We start from the raw sequence: 7821 nt of genomic DNA, 5'->3' as shown, positions 1-7821 counted from the left end.
TCGCGGCCGCACACACAGTGAAGTAAATAGTGAAATCTGCAGTCCAACGCGATCGTATCTTATCTTATTGTTGGCTGGAATTGTGGGCTGGCTTGTTGTTGGCTGGCAGATTGTTGGCTAGCTTGATGTAGCTGAGGTTGGTTGGTAGGAGATACCGTCCACGACTTGAGTACGTCCTACTGAGGGGATATGATTCCTTCCCACAAAGGCAAAACTCGTACTAATATTCTCATTTTACAGGGTAGGCCTATGGAATGGAAGACGAATAGGCCTATATACTAATTTCTTATCGTTCATTAAACACAATAGGGACTTTTAGATTGTGTGGACGTGGACCTGGTTCACGTCGACTAGTCATGCGTGTCAACGTAGTCAACTACCTGTTGACTACAAATGAAAACCTTTTAGATTTCAGTCGACATGTAGCGCGCGCTAGGCAACCTTATTAAGCAGCTGTGTCATGGCGAACCTTCATCGACTTCGCGAAATTGTCGTCTTTGCATATTCTACAGGTGTCTTGGACGATGAGGAATTCATGTTTTTATACAATACAAATAAACCCAAAAATGCCGAATTCAGGTACCGAGATTATCAGAAATTTGATCTAGACAAGTACAACAATGATGAATGTAATGCATACTAACTTCAGGGCGCATCTGGTGCGTCAACTGCGATGATGCAGATAGTTAACAGGCCTCCCCGGCCGGCTGCGCTCGCTGCGGTGCAAGTTTGCATTGCATGCACACTGGCGTAAGCACGCTCATGAGCTTCCACAGCCTTTTTTGTGTTTACGAAGGCAGTAGAAATTACATAACTGCCTGTGCATTAAAAAGCAAATAATACAGATTAATTCAACACAAGTCATCTGTCTCTGCCTCAGTTGGACGAACTAGTAAAGGCAGCGTTGCCACTATATTTTCATCTTCCTTCTTTAAACTTCACAAGCGAGCACGGCGTCCTAGACAGACCACTCACAATTTTTTTTATATACCCAATGACTGGGTCGAAATTACCCAAGATTCAGCAAAAATTGCCCAAAATTAACCTAGCTTCCTGAAAATACATTAAAATTTGAAAAATACGTGTTTTTCGCACGTTTAGTTTCCCTTTTAGTTCAATTTATAAACCATTTTTTAGTGTAATTGTTTGTGTTAATTATTAAAATTAATAATCATGAGGTAATAATACGGATAGAAAAATACGCCCTCAGTCGGCCAGTGTTATCAGTGATCAACTTTTATGTAATGCATTAATTAGGTAAGATCAATGGCAATGCAAATCAAAATAAACAATTCTGAACCCATGTTTATAGCAATTAACAGTCAATTAACAATGCTATGTGCACTTCGTTGAGTTTGTTTACTTGAATGGACTGAAATATACTTTGTTACTTCTTAATTCTTCCTCTATGACAAAAATATTTAATTTTCTTTAAGTAAAAATAAAATACCCAAGGATTTGAACGGAATACCCAAGAACCCAAGACCAAGTCAAAATACCCAATATCTTGGGTAAATACCCAAGCAGTGGTCACGCTGGTCCTGGATTTAGGACGACGGGAAAAACGAGGTGAACACGTTCTTGATTTTGGTATGTAGTGGACGAGGGAGACGACGTAACGCGTGCGCAGTGCCTTATAAAGAACCTCATCACGTAGCAGTCCACTATGTCGACGTGCAAATCTAAAAGTCCCTAATAATTGGTAGCGGAGGTACCGTAGGCTTAATCATCATGGGCGGATTTAGGGGGGGGGGGGCTGCGACGCGCGTTTAATTTGGTGTTTCAATGTGTTCCATATGTGTTTGATCCAATGACCGGGGTAGTAATGTGAAGCGCTTAGAGGCCTTGTAAAGACATGAAGCGCTATGTAAGAACGACATATTATTATTATTATTATTATATCAGTAGCGGATCAAGGAATTTGAAATAGAAGGGCCCAGGGGAAGACTCTCACAGATGGAGGGTCTAGACCCCTACTTCTCAACCTATGGGTCGACCCACATTTTGTGTCCCCAAAACTTTTCTGAGGGTCGCGAGATTGCTTGACAAAAAAAAAATTGGTAAAGCGCATCTCGAAACATAGACCTATAGTGAAAAATACTTATGTATAGCGGCGACCACCAACATCAAACGTTTTGTGTATGTTCTACATTATTAAGTAAATAAAATTCGAAACGATTTTTCACCGCTACGTCGTGTTCGACCTGAGACAACTATTCTCAGGTTCGACTTAGCTAGCTGAGGTAGATATCGTGTGGGCCTGTATTTACCACATAACATGAAATATCAGTTTGGTATGAGAATATGCCTTGGGTCGCCACAAAATTTGCATTCGGAAAGTGGGTCACCACCTAAAAAAGAAGCAGGGGTCTAGACCATCTCATCCCCATGCATGACCCGGGGTTGAGGTATAAACTTTATGGCACATAAAGATGGCCGGAAATGGCACACTCAGGTTGTAAATTTAAATAATTTTCTTTTTTCTTTTTTAATTAATTTTTTTGTTAAAATTTTGAAAAATATTGGGGGAGGAGTGGACAGGATGCCCTACCCCTTCAGTCTACCGCTGGATTAGTCATTGATAGCCGTGTGAATCTATTTTGAAGTACAGAAGGTTAAGGGCGAATTCGGATATGGTGTGTCAGACTAATTATGGATATAATAAACTGGATATGTTCCAATTTGTTTTGGTTCAATCAATGAAACGATGACTGAAAGGACACGATTATGAATTGTTCGTTAGACCTCGATTGTCTTCCTCAAGAAGAGGCAGTTTAGGTTTTTACAGCATTTAAGTGAGAACGACAGTGGTCTTGACTGTAAATTTGTATGTACTTATTCATCATAAAGATATACTGTATTCATTTTCAACATGTTAATAACTCTCTGGTTAATAATCCCTAACTGTCTTAAGCGGAATGGTGGGACAAAATGGATGGGTCATTGATTTGGAAACACTAAAAAATTGCATTTGCTCTTTGCAGAGAATGTCAGTGGTGTCTCAAGGAATCTTAAAAAAAATGGGGAGGCAGAAGGGGGCGCGAAGGTGGAGTGGGTGGTTCGATGATTAAGTGAGGTGTGCACAAAATAAGGTGATATGAGGTGATTTTTAACTACTTGAACGTGATTTTGGTTTGCTTACGACATTTTGAATGTGGGAACTGGGGGAGGAATTTTTTTTGTGGGTAGTAGTTCCCCTACCCTCGAACGCTAGATACGCCGCTGGCGCCACAATGTTAACAAATTTCAATATTAAAGTCAAATGGAATTTTAACGAGTCATACATTTTTTTAAGTGTTAAATTGCCATAGTTTTATGAAGTCTGGTCTTAATACTCATTGTTTTAGGGGTTTGTTTCTACCAATATTAACGTAGTAGCTAATGGTGAGGCTACCTGGGTCTTTGTATAAACCTAGCTGCATATATGTGATGTTTAGCGATAACTTCATCGAAAATCAGCTGCTTCACCGTTTGCTTTTTGATTATTGAAAAAGCGGATTTTGCTTCTGAGTGTCTCATTGTTATAACATGTTTGCTTGTATAGCCTTTTTCTGTCTTTTGTATTTAAAAAAATAGAATCAATCAACACATCAGAAATTCAGAACACAAAACGAAATGGCGTAACATTGATGAAACTGAAGTTACCAAAGAATGTCAAAGTACAGTTTTTTATTAGAAAATTGACGGAATTCCAAAATTGACACTTAAAAGATGTCTTTGGCATTTTTCTTCGTAATGCACTATAACTTTGTAACCCACAACATTCCGAATACTAAAATTATGATCTGGACGCCGTCTAGAACATTTATGTCAATGGCGTATCCAGAATTTAAGTAAAGGGGTGCTGATGAAAGTGTAGGCCTACCGTCAGCACCAGCATGTTTGGCCTTGACGTTAGAACATTCTAGTGTTTTGTAGGGTCTACCTCTGGTTGGCCGGAAATGAAACTCAGATTAGCTACGGTATTAATTCTTTTTATTTCTTTAAAAACTGAGTAAAAAACAACCGAATTAGTTAAATAGGTGCCCGAAAGTGGCACTTATATACTGTACTATACCATTACAAAAACTACCATATCCACCTGCCCCACCGTGGTTGGGGCTCAGGTTAGAAAATTAATTTGAGACGATGCCAGGAAATATTGTAGTACTTAATATTACAATTACAAAATCTACCATATCCACCTGAGCCATGATTCGCTGTTGCATTGGAATAAATAAATAAATACTGAATTTGGGGCACAGAAGAGTAAATTTTAAGATTTTTGGACTTATAGATGCCCGCGAAAACGGCATTGGATACTTAATTATGAAAACTGCCATCCACCTCAGCAACCATGGTTCAGACTGAGGTAAGAAAGTTACTTCCATATCCACATGAGGCCCACCATGGCGCAGGTAGGAAATTATAAGAATTAGAGGCATTTAGATGCCAGAAAATTGCAGATTAATACATAAAATCTACGAAAGTGGTTGGGGCTCAGGTGAAAAGTGTTTAAGAATTTTAGACTAAGCTTATCAAAAAAATTACCAAGCTCAATAATAACAATCAATCAAATCAACATTTAATTAATAAAGGTGCTAGAGGTTTAAGGATGATTAGAACCCCCTTTGCTCTACCAGGGGCTCTTCCCTAAACGTCTTACTCAGTTCGCACATTCATGCCCCCTCTTTCTTGCGGGACGAGATCCGCCCCTGCATTATGGATGCCTGAAAATGGCACTAGCTGTACATACAATCTACGAAAATTACTATATCCACCTGAGCCCCATCATGGTTGAGGCTAAGGTGAGAAAATGGTACAAAGTTTACGTAATTTATTTTGTACATACTAAAATAGGCATTTTCAATTTCTTTTCAACCTCTGGAGGGGATGGGGGTGCCCCCGAGCAGCACCCCCTTGGTACGCCACTGTATGCGTAGGTCATGGTTTTTAAACTATTTTATATCATATTCTATCCGTATATCATTAACTTCAAACGTATACTCTGTAATACTGTACTATGTAAAAGAGTAGGTTATAGTAGGCCTATATGTGTCTTATGTACGAATGTCACAACTATATTTTAATCGTTAAAGATTTGCATGGCGAAGTAATAATTCATTATATATTAATGCTTGCGGTACATCATATAGATAGTTCTGAAAATAACTGTGTTGTAAACTGTATATTTTAATTGTATATTACAACGTTATGTTCATTAAGAGCTTTAAACGACAATGTAATTTCCGTAAAAGCAAATAATTTTGATTCTGATTTTAACTTCATTTATCAGTGAACCCTGGTTTCTAAGCGAGTTGGAATTGGCAGATGATGGTGCTCTAAGTTAACTCCGGATGAAGTGAATCACAATCACAAGATGAAGCGTCCAGTTTAGTGTAGTCGGGCTACAGACACATCCTGAAAAATTGACTACTACTCAAACAACTACACAACTCTCAAAGCATCATCTTCAGAGGTTAAAATGACTACTTTCGATGAATGCATCACTTCCATGCAGCTGTCGACAACTGTGTACCGGCAGCTAAATTTTGTACAAGAGTACCGTAAGTAAATGTGCAATCAGTTATCAAGCCACATAACAAAGTGTCGATAAATATGTCATAATCCACATCTTGGACAGGTACATTATCCAATTTTAATTTTAGCCGACGGATTAAAACGATTGAATCTAGTTATCTAATATGTTCAAAAATCACGAAAATATTTAGTAATGCACAATGAAACAAAATCATTACCACTTATAATATCCAAAGGAGATAACGTAAAATGATCCAAAATATACAAATACTGTAGAATTTTTTTAACAGGACTGATATATGTGCAAACTCCGAAATATTTTGAAATTGATTTTATTAACAAACCATCCACTAATCTGTACATGTAAGTTCATAAATTGAGAAATACAGCTTTGTAGACTACATGTTGACAAGACACGCATTTCCAATTCTTTATCATATTTTTGGTAGGTAAAGCTTGGTTTCCATAGAATTCGCTACCTGCTATCGCTGACTCCTTTGGCAACAATTGATTGGTCAGTTGAACCAGGAAGCATTTCCGATTGCATCAAGGACAGCTACGAAGGGATTGCCGGAAAATGCTTTAGCGACTGTGTAGCGATTCTATGAAAACCAGGCTTAACATGTTTTTAACATAATCTAAATTACACACACTGAGACTACAAGAACAATAATAAAAACAGATTTTAAAAAAAGAATTAAAACAAAATATCTAACCTATAATTATTTTATAAAATAAATTGTCCTATGGTATATTACACATTCTATAAATACAATGTTTGCATTAAAAATCAACTGAAAGAAATGTTAATTGCAACAAATTAAGAAAACTGAAGTATATTTCAATAAAAATTAAATTGCCATAATATTGGGAAAATTACACCATTAAGTTTCTGATAGAACTTGACAACCTAAAATGCATAAAAAGAACACAATTTACATAACTCATAACTTGAAAGCGAACTAAAAAAATAAAATTCAGCACCTAAATACAATACAGTGTACATGAAGAAATATTTTTCAATAACAACTATAACACGTTTCCATAATGTTAGAAATATATAATACATGGGTTTTAGTTTTCAGTAGGAACCTAAAATACTCAAAAATAACACTAAACTACACAACTTTCACAACTTGATGAAGAAAAACTAAAATGCATAAAAAGAACACAATTTAAATAATGTAACTCATAACTTGATGAAGGCGAACTAAATAGAAAATTCAGCACCTAAATACAATACAGTGTACAGGAAGAAGTAGTTCTTAATAAAAATTTTGACACATTTCCATTTCCATCCATGTTAGAAATATATAATACATGAGTTTTAGTTTTCAATAGGAACCTAAAGTACATAAAAAGAACACAAAACTACACAACTTTTACAAATTGATGAAAAAAAACTAGTTAATAACAACATACAGGCTAAATAAAAAATGACATTTTTTATTCAATGTTTTGTTTCCATTTATTGGAACCCAAAACTTGACGATTACAGCTCAGATGCTCTACCAGTTAAGCTATTACGCCATCATGGATTTTCAAATTTGGACTTGTTTTCATAAAGGTATTGCATAAGGCAATGACAAGACAAAAATGGTCATCAATGATGTATTTTTGAAAAAGGAAAGAAAAACAAACTAATAATAAATGTCTAAGTGCCTTATATGCATCTTTTTCACATTCATAATGACAAAACATTTTATACATCTACAAACATACTTTTTTGTCGTACACCTTAATGGTCTTGTAGAGCCTCAATGTTAGTTACTGTATTGGATGGGTTATTATAAGCTCAAACCTTCAATTACAACTCAATACTTCAAGCGAGCATTCAGGTAAATAGTATATGAACTAGACTAATGCTGGAGTCCTTAGTAAAATTATTCATAATTTTGATTTTCAGTAAATTATTTTAAAAAGTTATATTGTCCTTATACATACCACATATATCAAAATTACTCTCTAATGAACATCTAAGATAAAATCATATACTAAAAAAAATGTACATTTCAGAAACGTATTAGCTTCTAAATGGTAATGTTAATGTTAACGTTCCAATGCTGTACTAAAGTTTGGCAACATAGTTTCACATTAATATCATGTAATGGTATAAAATCGAATTTTGCTGCATTGTATCAACATAAGGATATTTTCTAAAGCAGACTGCTCTGATTATATATAAAATAATGATATTTCAAAGATAAACTCTAAATATTCTTGTGGTAACGCAGTGTAGATATATATAAAAAATGTTTAAACCTTAAAGAAGAGGAATCTGCTTGTGCGAAAAAAAATAGG

Source organism: Anneissia japonica, unplaced genomic scaffold (assembly GCF_011630105.1).
Source record: "Anneissia japonica isolate Jap-2015-1 unplaced genomic scaffold, ASM1163010v1 scaffold288031_len342695_cov171, whole genome shotgun sequence".
In the NCBI taxonomy this organism is placed as follows: domain Eukaryota; kingdom Metazoa; phylum Echinodermata; class Crinoidea; order Comatulida; family Comatulidae; genus Anneissia; species Anneissia japonica.
Note: the sequence above shows the minus strand (reverse complement) of the source record.